This window comes from Bombus huntii, unplaced genomic scaffold (genome assembly GCF_024542735.1).
Source record: "Bombus huntii isolate Logan2020A unplaced genomic scaffold, iyBomHunt1.1 ctg00000133.1, whole genome shotgun sequence".
NCBI classification, from domain to species: Eukaryota; Metazoa; Arthropoda; class Insecta; order Hymenoptera; family Apidae; genus Bombus; species Bombus huntii.
The window spans coordinates 127097-140204 of NW_026099381.1; the positions used below are offsets into that span (position 1 = coordinate 127097).

The 13108-nt window shown below is 40.8% G+C and overlaps 1 non-coding gene across 1 annotated transcript; it reads left to right on the forward strand.

Moving 5' to 3' along the window:
* The first annotated feature begins 10470 nt into the window (after positions 1–10470).
* On the forward strand, positions 10471–12392 carry LOC126877220 (small subunit ribosomal RNA). Its single transcript, XR_007694841.1, has one exon. It is a non-coding gene; the product is annotated as a small subunit ribosomal RNA (ribosomal RNA).
* Positions 12393–13108: the final 716 nt, after the last annotated feature.

Genomic DNA, 13108 nt, shown 5'->3' on the forward strand with positions numbered 1-13108 from the left:
GGTTTATTTCCGTCCGAGAACGATTTTTAAAAACGGACCTATGCGGCCGGTCGTTCGTACTTAGAAAATTTTCGGACCGAACACTCTTTTTCGATTAATTCGTTAAAAAGCGTTATAACGTACGAATATTTTTCAAGAAATCGTTATAACTCGATAAAATACGTCGGGATTAAGCGTTTATATCGTCGGCAGACGGATATAAAAACGTTTGGACCGACACGACCGGTCGTTGGAACATAGAAAAATTCCGAGCCGGTACGTTGGGACTTAGAAAAATTCCGAGGGCGAAAAAGTTTTTTCGAGTTTATTCGTTAAAAAGCGTTACAAGGTATGAATTTTTTTGCATAAATCGACGTAACTCGACGAAATACGTCGGGATTAATGGTTTATTTCCGTCCGAGAACGATTTTTAAAAACGGACCTATGCGGCCGGTCGTTCGTACTTAGAAAATTTTCGGACCGAACACTCTTTTTCGATTAATTCGTTAAAAAGCGTTATAACGTACGAATATTTTTCAAGAAATCGTTATAACTCGATAAAATACGTCGGGATTAAGCGTTTATATCGTCGGCAGACGGATATAAAAACGTTTGGACCGACACGACCGGTCGTTGGAACATAGAAAAATTCCGAGCCGGTACGTTGGGACTTAGAAAAATTCCGAGGGCGAAAAAGTTTTTTCGAGTTTATTCGTTAAAAAGCGTTACAAGGTATGAATTTTTTTGCATAAATCGACGTAACTCGACGAAATACGTCGGGATTAATGGTTTATTTCCGTCCGAGAACGATTTTTAAAAACGGACCTATGCGGCCGGTCGTTCGTACTTAGAAAATTTTCGGACCGAACACTCTTTTTCGATTAATTCGTTAAAAAGCGTTATAACGTACGAATATTTTTCAAGAAATCGTTATAACTCGATAAAATACGTCGGGATTAAGCGTTTATATCGTCGGCAGACGGATATAAAAACGTTTGGACCGACACGACCGGTCGTTGGAACATAGAAAAATTCCGAGCCGGTACGTTGGGACTTAGAAAAATTCCGAGGGCGAAAAAGTTTTTTCGAGTTTATTCGTTAAAAAGCGTTACAAGGTATGAATTTTTTTGCATAAATCGACGTAACTCGACGAAATACGTCGGGATTAATGGTTTATTTCCGTCCGAGAACGATTTTTAAAAACGGACCTATGCGGCCGGTCGTTCGTACTTAGAAAATTTTCGGACCGAACACTCTTTTTCGATTAATTCGTTAAAAAGCGTTATAACGTACGAATATTTTTCAAGAAATCGTTATAACTCGATAAAATACGTCGGGATTAAGCGTTTATATCGTCGGCAGACGGATATAAAAACGTTTGGACCGACACGACCGGTCGTTGGAACATAGAAAAATTCCGAGCCGGTACGTTGGGACTTAGAAAAATTCCGAGGGCGAAAAAGTTTTTTCGAGTTTATTCGTTAAAAAGCGTTACAAGGTATGAATTTTTTTGCATAAATCGACGTAACTCGACGAAATACGTCGGGATTAATGGTTTATTTCCGTCCGAGAACGATTTTTAAAAACGGACCTATGCGGCCGGTCGTTCGTACTTAGAAAATTTTCGGACCGAACACTCTTTTTCGATTAATTCGTTAAAAAGCGTTATAACGTACGAATATTTTTCAAGAAATCGTTATAACTCGATAAAATACGTCGGGATTAAGCGTTTATATCGTCGGCAGACGGATATAAAAACGTTTGGACCGACACGACCGGTCGTTGGAACATAGAAAAATTCCGAGCCGGTACGTTGGGACTTAGAAAAATTCCGAGGGCGAAAAAGTTTTTTCGAGTTTATTCGTTAAAAAGCGTTACAAGGTATGAATTTTTTTGCATAAATCGACGTAACTCGACGAAATACGTCGGGATTAATGGTTTATTTCCGTCCGAGAACGATTTTTAAAAACGGACCTATGCGGCCGGTCGTTCGTACTTAGAAAATTTTCGGACCGAACACTCTTTTTCGATTAATTCGTTAAAAAGCGTTATAACGTACGAATATTTTTCAAGAAATCGTTATAACTCGATAAAATACGTCGGGATTAAGCGTTTATATCGTCGGCAGACGGATATAAAAACGTTTGGACCGACACGACCGGTCGTTGGAACATAGAAAAATTCCGAGCCGGTACGTTGGGACTTAGAAAAATTCCGAGGGCGAAAAAGTTTTTTCGAGTTTATTCGTTAAAAAGCGTTACAAGGTATGAATTTTTTTGCATAAATCGACGTAACTCGACGAAATACGTCGGGATTAATGGTTTATTTCCGTCCGAGAACGATTTTTAAAAACGGACCTATGCGGCCGGTCGTTCGTACTTAGAAAATTTTCGGACCGAACACTCTTTTTCGATTAATTCGTTAAAAAGCGTTATAACGTACGAATATTTTTCAAGAAATCGTTATAACTCGATAAAATACGTCGGGATTAAGCGTTTATATCGTCGGCAGACGGATATAAAAACGTTTGGACCGACACGACCGGTCGTTGGAACATAGAAAAATTCCGAGCCGGTACGTTGGGACTTAGAAAAATTCCGAGGGCGAAAAAGTTTTTTCGAGTTTATTCGTTAAAAAGCGTTACAAGGTATGAATTTTTTTGCATAAATCGACGTAACTCGACGAAATACGTCGGGATTAATGGTTTATTTCCGTCCGAGAACGATTTTTAAAAACGGACCTATGCGGCCGGTCGTTCGTACTTAGAAAATTTTCGGACCGAACACTCTTTTTCGATTAATTCGTTAAAAAGCGTTATAACGTACGAATATTTTTCAAGAAATCGTTATAACTCGATAAAATACGTCGGGATTAAGCGTTTATATCGTCGGCAGACGGATATAAAAACGTTTGGACCGACACGACCGGTCGTTGGAACATAGAAAAATTCCGAGCCGGTACGTTGGGACTTAGAAAAATTCCGAGGGCGAAAAAGTTTTTTCGAGTTTATTCGTTAAAAAGCGTTACAAGGTATGAATTTTTTTGCATAAATCGACGTAACTCGACGAAATACGTCGGGATTAATGGTTTATTTCCGTCCGAGAACGATTTTTAAAAACGGACCTATGCGGCCGGTCGTTCGTACTTAGAAAATTTTCGGACCGAACACTCTTTTTCGATTAATTCGTTAAAAAGCGTTATAACGTACGAATATTTTTCAAGAAATCGTTATAACTCGATAAAATACGTCGGGATTAAGCGTTTATATCGTCGGCAGACGGATATAAAAACGTTTGGACCGACACGACCGGTCGTTGGAACATAGAAAAATTCCGAGCCGGTACGTTGGGACTTAGAAAAATTCCGAGGGCGAAAAAGTTTTTTCGAGTTTATTCGTTAAAAAGCGTTACAAGGTATGAATTTTTTTGCATAAATCGACGTAACTCGACGAAATACGTCGGGATTAATGGTTTATTTCCGTCCGAGAACGATTTTTAAAAACGGACCTATGCGGCCGGTCGTTCGTACTTAGAAAATTTTCGGACCGAACACTCTTTTTCGATTAATTCGTTAAAAAGCGTTATAACGTACGAATATTTTTCAAGAAATCGTTATAACTCGATAAAATACGTCGGGATTAAGCGTTTATATCGTCGGCAGACGGATATAAAAACGTTTGGACCGACACGACCGGTCGTTGGAACATAGAAAAATTCCGAGCCGGTACGTTGGGACTTAGAAAAATTCCGAGGGCGAAAAAGTTTTTTCGAGTTTATTCGTTAAAAAGCGTTACAAGGTATGAATTTTTTTGCATAAATCGACGTAACTCGACGAAATACGTCGGGATTAATGGTTTATTTCCGTCCGAGAACGATTTTTAAAAACGGACCTATGCGGCCGGTCGTTCGTACTTAGAAAATTTTCGGACCGAACACTCTTTTTCGATTAATTCGTTAAAAAGCGTTATAACGTACGAATATTTTTCAAGAAATCGTTATAACTCGATAAAATACGTCGGGATTAAGCGTTTATATCGTCGGCAGACGGATATAAAAACGTTTGGACCGACACGACCGGTCGTTGGAACATAGAAAAATTCCGAGCCGGTACGTTGGGACTTAGAAAAATTCCGAGGGCGAAAAAGTTTTTTCGAGTTTATTCGTTAAAAAGCGTTACAAGGTATGAATTTTTTTGCATAAATCGACGTAACTCGACGAAATACGTCGGGATTAATGGTTTATTTCCGTCCGAGAACGATTTTTAAAAACGGACCTATGCGGCCGGTCGTTCGTACTTAGAAAATTTTCGGACCGAACACTCTTTTTCGATTAATTCGTTAAAAAGCGTTATAACGTACGAATATTTTTCAAGAAATCGTTATAACTCGATAAAATACGTCGGGATTAAGCGTTTATATCGTCGGCAGACGGATATAAAAACGTTTGGACCGACACGACCGGTCGTTGGAACATAGAAAAATTCCGAGCCGGTACGTTGGGACTTAGAAAAATTCCGAGGGCGAAAAAGTTTTTTCGAGTTTATTCGTTAAAAAGCGTTACAAGGTATGAATTTTTTTGCATAAATCGACGTAACTCGACGAAATACGTCGGGATTAATGGTTTATTTCCGTCCGAGAACGATTTTTAAAAACGGACCTATGCGGCCGGTCGTTCGTACTTAGAAAATTTTCGGACCGAACACTCTTTTTCGATTAATTCGTTAAAAAGCGTTATAACGTACGAATATTTTTCAAGAAATCGTTATAACTCGATAAAATACGTCGGGATTAAGCGTTTATATCGTCGGCAGACGGATATAAAAACGTTTGGACCGACACGACCGGTCGTTGGAACATAGAAAAATTCCGAGCCGGTACGTTGGGACTTAGAAAAATTCCGAGGGCGAAAAAGTTTTTTCGAGTTTATTCGTTAAAAAGCGTTACAAGGTATGAATTTTTTTGCATAAATCGACGTAACTCGACGAAATACGTCGGGATTAATGGTTTATTTCCGTCCGAGAACGATTTTTAAAAACGGACCTATGCGGCCGGTCGTTCGTACTTAGAAAATTTTCGGACCGAACACTCTTTTTCGATTAATTCGTTAAAAAGCGTTATAACGTACGAATATTTTTCAAGAAATCGTTATAACTCGATAAAATACGTCGGGATTAAGCGTTTATATCGTCGGCAGACGGATATAAAAACGTTTGGACCGACACGACCGGTCGTTGGAACATAGAAAAATTCCGAGCCGGTACGTTGGGACTTAGAAAAATTCCGAGGGCGAAAAAGTTTTTTCGAGTTTATTCGTTAAAAAGCGTTACAAGGTATGAATTTTTTTGCATAAATCGACGTAACTCGACGAAATACGTCGGGATTAATGGTTTATTTCCGTCCGAGAACGATTTTTAAAAACGGACCTATGCGGCCGGTCGTTCGTACTTAGAAAATTTTCGGACCGAACACTCTTTTTCGATTAATTCGTTAAAAAGCGTTATAACGTACGAATATTTTTCAAGAAATCGTTATAACTCGATAAAATACGTCGGGATTAAGCGTTTATATCGTCGGCAGACGGATATAAAAACGTTTGGACCGACACGACCGGTCGTTGGAACATAGAAAAATTCCGAGCCGGTACGTTGGGACTTAGAAAAATTCCGAGGGCGAAAAAGTTTTTTCGAGTTTATTCGTTAAAAAGCGTTACAAGGTATGAATTTTTTTGCATAAATCGACGTAACTCGACGAAATACGTCGGGATTAATGGTTTATTTCCGTCCGAGAACGATTTTTAAAAACGGACCTATGCGGCCGGTCGTTCGTACTTAGAAAATTTTCGGACCGAACACTCTTTTTCGATTAATTCGTTAAAAAGCGTTATAACGTACGAATATTTTTCAAGAAATCGTTATAACTCGATAAAATACGTCGGGATTAAGCGTTTATATCGTCGGCAGACGGATATAAAAACGTTTGGACCGACACGACCGGTCGTTGGAACATAGAAAAATTCCGAGCCGGTACGTTGGGACTTAGAAAAATTCCGAGGGCGAAAAAGTTTTTTCGAGTTTATTCGTTAAAAAGCGTTACAAGGTATGAATTTTTTTGCATAAATCGACGTAACTCGACGAAATACGTCGGGATTAATGGTTTATTTCCGTCCGAGAACGATTTTTAAAAACGGACCTATGCGGCCGGTCGTTCGTACTTAGAAAATTTTCGGACCGAACACTCTTTTTCGATTAATTCGTTAAAAAGCGTTATAACGTACGAATATTTTTCAAGAAATCGTTATAACTCGATAAAATACGTCGGGATTAAGCGTTTATATCGTCGGCAGACGGATATAAAAACGTTTGGACCGACACGACCGGTCGTTGGAACATAGAAAAATTCCGAGCCGGTACGTTGGGACTTAGAAAAATTCCGAGGGCGAAAAAGTTTTTTCGAGTTTATTCGTTAAAAAGCGTTACAAGGTATGAATTTTTTTGCATAAATCGACGTAACTCGACGAAATACGTCGGGATTAATGGTTTATTTCCGTCCGAGAACGATTTTTAAAAACGGACCTATGCGGCCGGTCGTTCGTACTTAGAAAATTTTCGGACCGAACACTCTTTTTCGATTAATTCGTTAAAAAGCGTTATAACGTACGAATATTTTTCAAGAAATCGTTATAACTCGATAAAATACGTCGGGATTAAGCGTTTATATCGTCGGCAGACGGATATAAAAACGTTTGGACCGACACGACCGGTCGTTGGAACATAGAAAAATTCCGAGCCGGTACGTTGGGACTTAGAAAAATTCCGAGGGCGAAAAAGTTTTTTCGAGTTTATTCGTTAAAAAGCGTTACAAGGTATGAATTTTTTTGCATAAATCGACGTAACTCGACGAAATACGTCGGGATTAATGGTTTATTTCCGTCCGAGAACGATTTTTAAAAACGGACCTATGCGGCCGGTCGTTCGTACTTAGAAAATTTTCGGACCGAACACTCTTTTTCGATTAATTCGTTAAAAAGCGTTATAACGTACGAATATTTTTCAAGAAATCGTTATAACTCGATAAAATACGTCGGGATTAAGCGTTTATATCGTCGGCAGACGGATATAAAAACGTTTGGACCGACACGACCGGTCGTTGGAACATAGAAAAATTCCGAGCCGGTACGTTGGGACTTAGAAAAATTCCGAGGGCGAAAAAGTTTTTTCGAGTTTATTCGTTAAAAAGCGTTACAAGGTATGAATTTTTTTGCATAAATCGACGTAACTCGACGAAATACGTCGGGATTAATGGTTTATTTCCGTCCGAGAACGATTTTTAAAAACGGACCTATGCGGCCGGTCGTTCGTACTTAGAAAATTTTCGGACCGAACACTCTTTTTCGATTAATTCGTTAAAAAGCGTTATAACGTACGAATATTTTTCAAGAAATCGTTATAACTCGATAAAATACGTCGGGATTAAGCGTTTATATCGTCGGCAGACGGATATAAAAACGTTTGGACCGACACGACCGGTCGTTGGAACATAGAAAAATTCCGAGCCGGTACGTTGGGACTTAGAAAAATTCCGAGGGCGAAAAAGTTTTTTCGAGTTTATTCGTTAAAAAGCGTTACAAGGTATGAATTTTTTTGCATAAATCGACGTAACTCGACGAAATACGTCGGGATTAATGGTTTATTTCCGTCCGAGAACGATTTTTAAAAACGGACCTATGCGGCCGGTCGTTCGTACTTAGAAAATTTTCGGACCGAACACTCTTTTTCGATTAATTCGTTAAAAAGCGTTATAACGTACGAATATTTTTCAAGAAATCGTTATAACTCGATAAAATACGTCGGGATTAAGCGTTTATATCGTCGGCAGACGGATATAAAAACGTTTGGACCGACACGACCGGTCGTTGGAACATAGAAAAATTCCGAGCCGGTACGTTGGGACTTAGAAAAATTCCGAGGGCGAAAAAGTTTTTTCGAGTTTATTCGTTAAAAAGCGTTACAAGGTATGAATTTTTTTGCATAAATCGACGTAACTCGACGAAATACGTCGGGATTAATGGTTTATTTCCGTCCGAGAACGATTTTTAAAAACGGACCTATGCGGCCGGTCGTTCGTACTTAGAAAATTTTCGGACCGAACACTCTTTTTCGATTAATTCGTTAAAAAGCGTTATAACGTACGAATATTTTTCAAGAAATCGTTATAACTCGATAAAATACGTCGGGATTAAGCGTTTATATCGTCGGCAGACGGATATAAAAACGTTTGGACCGACACGACCGGTCGTTGGAACATAGAAAAATTCCGAGCCGGTACGTTGGGACTTAGAAAAATTCCGAGGGCGAAAAAGTTTTTTCGAGTTTATTCGTTAAAAAGCGTTACAAGGTATGAATTTTTTTGCATAAATCGACGTAACTCGACGAAATACGTCGGGATTAATGGTTTATTTCCGTCCGAGAACGATTTTTAAAAACGGACCTATGCGGCCGGTCGTTCGTACTTAGAAAATTTTCGGACCGAACACTCTTTTTCGATTAATTCGTTAAAAAGCGTTATAACGTACGAATATTTTTCAAGAAATCGTTATAACTCGATAAAATACGTCGGGATTAAGCGTTTATATCGTCGGCAGACGGATATAAAAACGTTTGGACCGACACGACCGGTCGTTGGAACATAGAAAAATTCCGAGCCGGTACGTTGGGACTTAGAAAAATTCCGAGGGCGAAAAAGTTTTTTCGAGTTTATTCGTTAAAAAGCGTTACAAGGTATGAATTTTTTTGCATAAATCGACGTAACTCGACGAAATACGTCGGGATTAATGGTTTATTTCCGTCCGAGAACGATTTTTAAAAACGGACCTATGCGGCCGGTCGTTCGTACTTAGAAAATTTTCGGACCGAACACTCTTTTTCGATTAATTCGTTAAAAAGCGTTATAACGTACGAATATTTTTCAAGAAATCGTTATAACTCGATAAAATACGTCGGGATTAAGCGTTTATATCGTCGGCAGACGGATATAAAAACGTTTGGACCGACACGACCGGTCGTTGGAACATAGAAAAATTCCGAGCCGGTACGTTGGGACTTAGAAAAATTCCGAGGGCGAAAAAGTTTTTTCGAGTTTATTCGTTAAAAAGCGTTACAAGGTATAAATTTTTTTACGGGAATCGTTCTATCTCTATTAGATACGTCGGGATTAAACATTTTTATCGATTTTTTCAAAAAATTAGCGTTCGTCGAACTGACACGACTGGGATATTTTTCTAATTTTTTCGTTAATTAACGTTACAAGGTATATATTTTTTTGCATATTTCTACTTATTTTAACGTATTGTAATTGATTATAAACTTATTTTTTGTCCGTATTCGATAAAAGAGTATGTTTACTGATGCAATTTTTCGGTGAAAAAAAAAATTAATTTTTTGGTAAAAATGCATTTCTATTATGTTAATAAAACGTCTGGTAATGTATTTCGATGGTTGGATATTGGCTTTGTATAGTAGTGATCGAGCGTTCGCGAGACTAAGTTCCAGCGTCCCTTCCGAACGGTACGTTGCTACGGAGGTTTTGCACCGTAAGCGCGCGGCCGCTAGCCCGGCCGGCGCCGGCCTTCCGGCTGGCGCTTTCGTATCTATAAGAGAGACGTCGAGCCGGACGGTTCGGTCGGAACAGCGTTGAGCGCGTGGCTATTCTACGGCCTCGGTTGAGAATTCAGTCACCGCTCCTCGAGTCTTAGTGTATTTTACGCTATTTCTCGACTGTTCCTCCGTTCTCGTTCTGGTTTTTTCTCTACACTGCTGCGCCGCGGGTCGCTGTCCTGGACGTAATGACCAAATATCGTGGCAAGGTTCCCCTGAGTCGGGAAGCTGGTGACCTGTGTGTACGTATTCTAACAAAAATTGTTAGATGCGTGTGTGCTTGTACTAACTGAGCATCGATTCATTCAAAAGAGTATAACCGTCTGCTTTCTATAAAAACTTCTGCTTTCGCAGAAGTATCCGATGAGGCGGTAGGAGCGTACTATCTTTGCGTAGTATGTCTTCTGCCGAAAATGTTCTACCGATTGAAAGAATATTCTTACGGTATGTCCAGCGCGACGCACTGGGATACGCGCTTGTTCGTTCAGCGTGAGGTGCGTATACGTGCTTTACCGCTAAGATATTCTAATAAGTCTTTTTACACGAAGACAGCATTATGGAAATGTTCCTTTAGAAGTACGATTCTAAACATTTTATATAAGACTATGAGAAAGAGAGAGAGAGAAGAGAGGAGGTGGAGTTGAGAATTACAAAGTGGCTGCGAGCGGCGTTCGAAGATTATTACTGAACTATGGGTGTATCTCGAACGTCGCTAGGAGATATATTTTATAGATATATCTATCTTAAGAACGAAAAGTCTCGTCGTACGGTGCTTACGTCCCCACCTACGACACGAAGAGAACTTAAACGAAATTTATAAGAATTGTTATACGAATAAGATCCCTGGTTGATCCTGCCAGTAGTCATATGCTTGTCTCAAAGATTAAGCCATGCATGTCTCAGTACATGCCGCATTAAGGTGAAACCGCGAATGGCTCATTAAATCAGTTATGGTTTCTTAGATCATACCTACATTTACTTGGATAACTGTGGTAATTCTAGAGCTAATACATGCAAACAGATTCCGACCAGAGATGGTAGGAATGCTTTTATTAGATCAAAACCAATCGGTGGCGGATGGCTCGTCTGTCCGTCCATCGTTTGTTTTGGTGACTCTGAATAACTTTGTGCTGATCGCATGGTCATCTAGCACCGGCGACGCATCTTTCAAATGTCTGCCTTATCAACTGTCGATGGTAGGTTCTGCGCCTACCATGGTTTGTAACGGGTAACGGGGAATCAGGGTTCGATTCCGGAGGAGGGAGCCTGAGAAACAGCTACCACATCCAAGGAAGGCAGCAGGCGCGCAAATTACCCACTCCCGGCACGGGGAGGTAGTGACGAAAAATAACGATACGGGAATCATCCGAGGCCCCGTAATCGGAATGAGTACACTTTAAATCCTTTAACGAGGACCAATTGGAGGGCAAGTCTGGTGCCAGCAGCCGCGGTAATTCCAGCTCCAATAGCGTATATTAAAGTTGTTGCGGTTAAAAAGCTCGTAGTTGAATCTGTGTGTCACAGTGTCGGTTCACCGCTCGCGGTGTTTAACTGGCATTATGTGGTACGTCCTATCGGTGGGCTTAGCTCCTCGCGGCGGTCCAACTAATATCCCATCGCGGTGCTCTTCACTGAGTGTCGAGGTGGGCCGATACGTTTACTTTGAACAAATTAGAGTGCTTAAAGCAGGCTACCTTCGCCTGAATACTGTGTGCATGAATAATGGAATAGGACCTCGGTTCTATTTTGTTGGTTTTCGGAGCCCCGAGGTAATGATTAATAGGGACAGATGGGGGCATTCGTATTGCGACGTTAGAGGTGAAATTCTTGGATCGTCGCAAGACGGACAGAAGCGAAAGCATTTGCCAAAAATGTTTTCATTAATCAAGAACGAAAGTTAGAGGTTCGAAGGCGATCAGATACCGCCCTAGTTCTAACCATAAACGATGCCAGCCAGCGATCCGCCGAAGTTCCTCCGATGACTCGGCGGGCAGCTTCCGGGAAACCAAAGCTTTTGGGTTCCGGGGGAAGTATGGTTGCAAAGCTGAAACTTAAAGGAATTGACGGAAGGGCACCACCAGGAGTGGAGCCTGCGGCTTAATTTGACTCAACACGGGAAACCTCACCAGGCCCGGACACCGGAAGGATTGACAGATTGATAGCTCTTTCTTGATTCGGTGGGTGGTGGTGCATGGCCGTTCTTAGTTGGTGGAGCGATTTGTCTGGTTAATTCCGATAACGAACGAGACTCTAGCCTGCTAAATAGACGTAACTTATGGTATCTCGAAGGCCCCCGGCTTCGGTCGGTGGGTTTTACTACCAACGTACAAACAAATCTTCTTAGAGGAACAGGCGGCTTCTAGCCGCACGAGATTGAGCAATAACAGGTCTGTGATGCCCTTAGATGTTCTGGGCCGCACGCGCGCTACACTGAAGGAATCAGCGTGTTTTCCCTGGCCGAAAGGCCCGGGTAACCCGCTGAACCTCCTTCGTGCTAGGGATTGGGGCTTGCAATTATTCCCCATGAACGAGGAATTCCCAGTAAGCGCGAGTCATAAGCTCGCGTTGATTACGTCCCTGCCCTTTGTACACACCGCCCGTCGCTACTACCGATTGAATGATTTAGTGAGGTCTTCGGACTGGTGCGCGGCCAATGTGATAAGCATTGCCGATGTTACCGGGAAGATGACCAAACTTGATCATTTAGAGGAAGTAAAAGTCGTAACAAGGTTTCCGTAGGTGAACCTGCGGAAGGATCATTAACGATACGATACCCAAAAGAATTTGACTTGAACACATATAAAAACTATGAAATATATATCACAATGGTCGGTAAGGAGCCGTACTCCTCCTGTATCGACGAAAGTATATACGACGTATTAACAAGCTATATACTTTAACAAACGAAAACGCCAGGGAGCTTGGCAACCTCCGTTGGCACGAATAGAAATATTCTTAAGGAGGAGACGACCCTCCAGCTACGGAATTATACGAAGAGAAGGTGGCACTCTCTCTCGATCATCGGGATGAAGAGATATATATATACAAGTATAAAAACGAAATGCGAATGAAACTTATTCGAGGCGCCTGCGTGAGGTCGTAAACAGAAAGACCCGCCGTCTCCGAATAAAACATATAACATATAATATATATATATATATATGAAATTCTAATAAAAGGGAACTCTAGCTTCGAAAGAGCCAACAAAAGTTAAGGCTCGATATCAAACGAAAAAATTACGATGGAAACCAGGTGTAAAGAGAAATGCAGTCGTGGCGCCTGCGAGAGGCCGTACACAGAAAGACCCGCCGTCACGATCTCGTATTTCGTATTTGCATCGTGGAAACCGTACAAACGAAATATAAAAGTCCATGCAAACTAATAAGAAAATCTCTAAAGTGCCTCGTGTCGGAGTGATCATGCTCGCCTATTCTCTTCTATGTTTCGTGGTCTGTGTTGCGTTTGTTCTCCTCCTAGC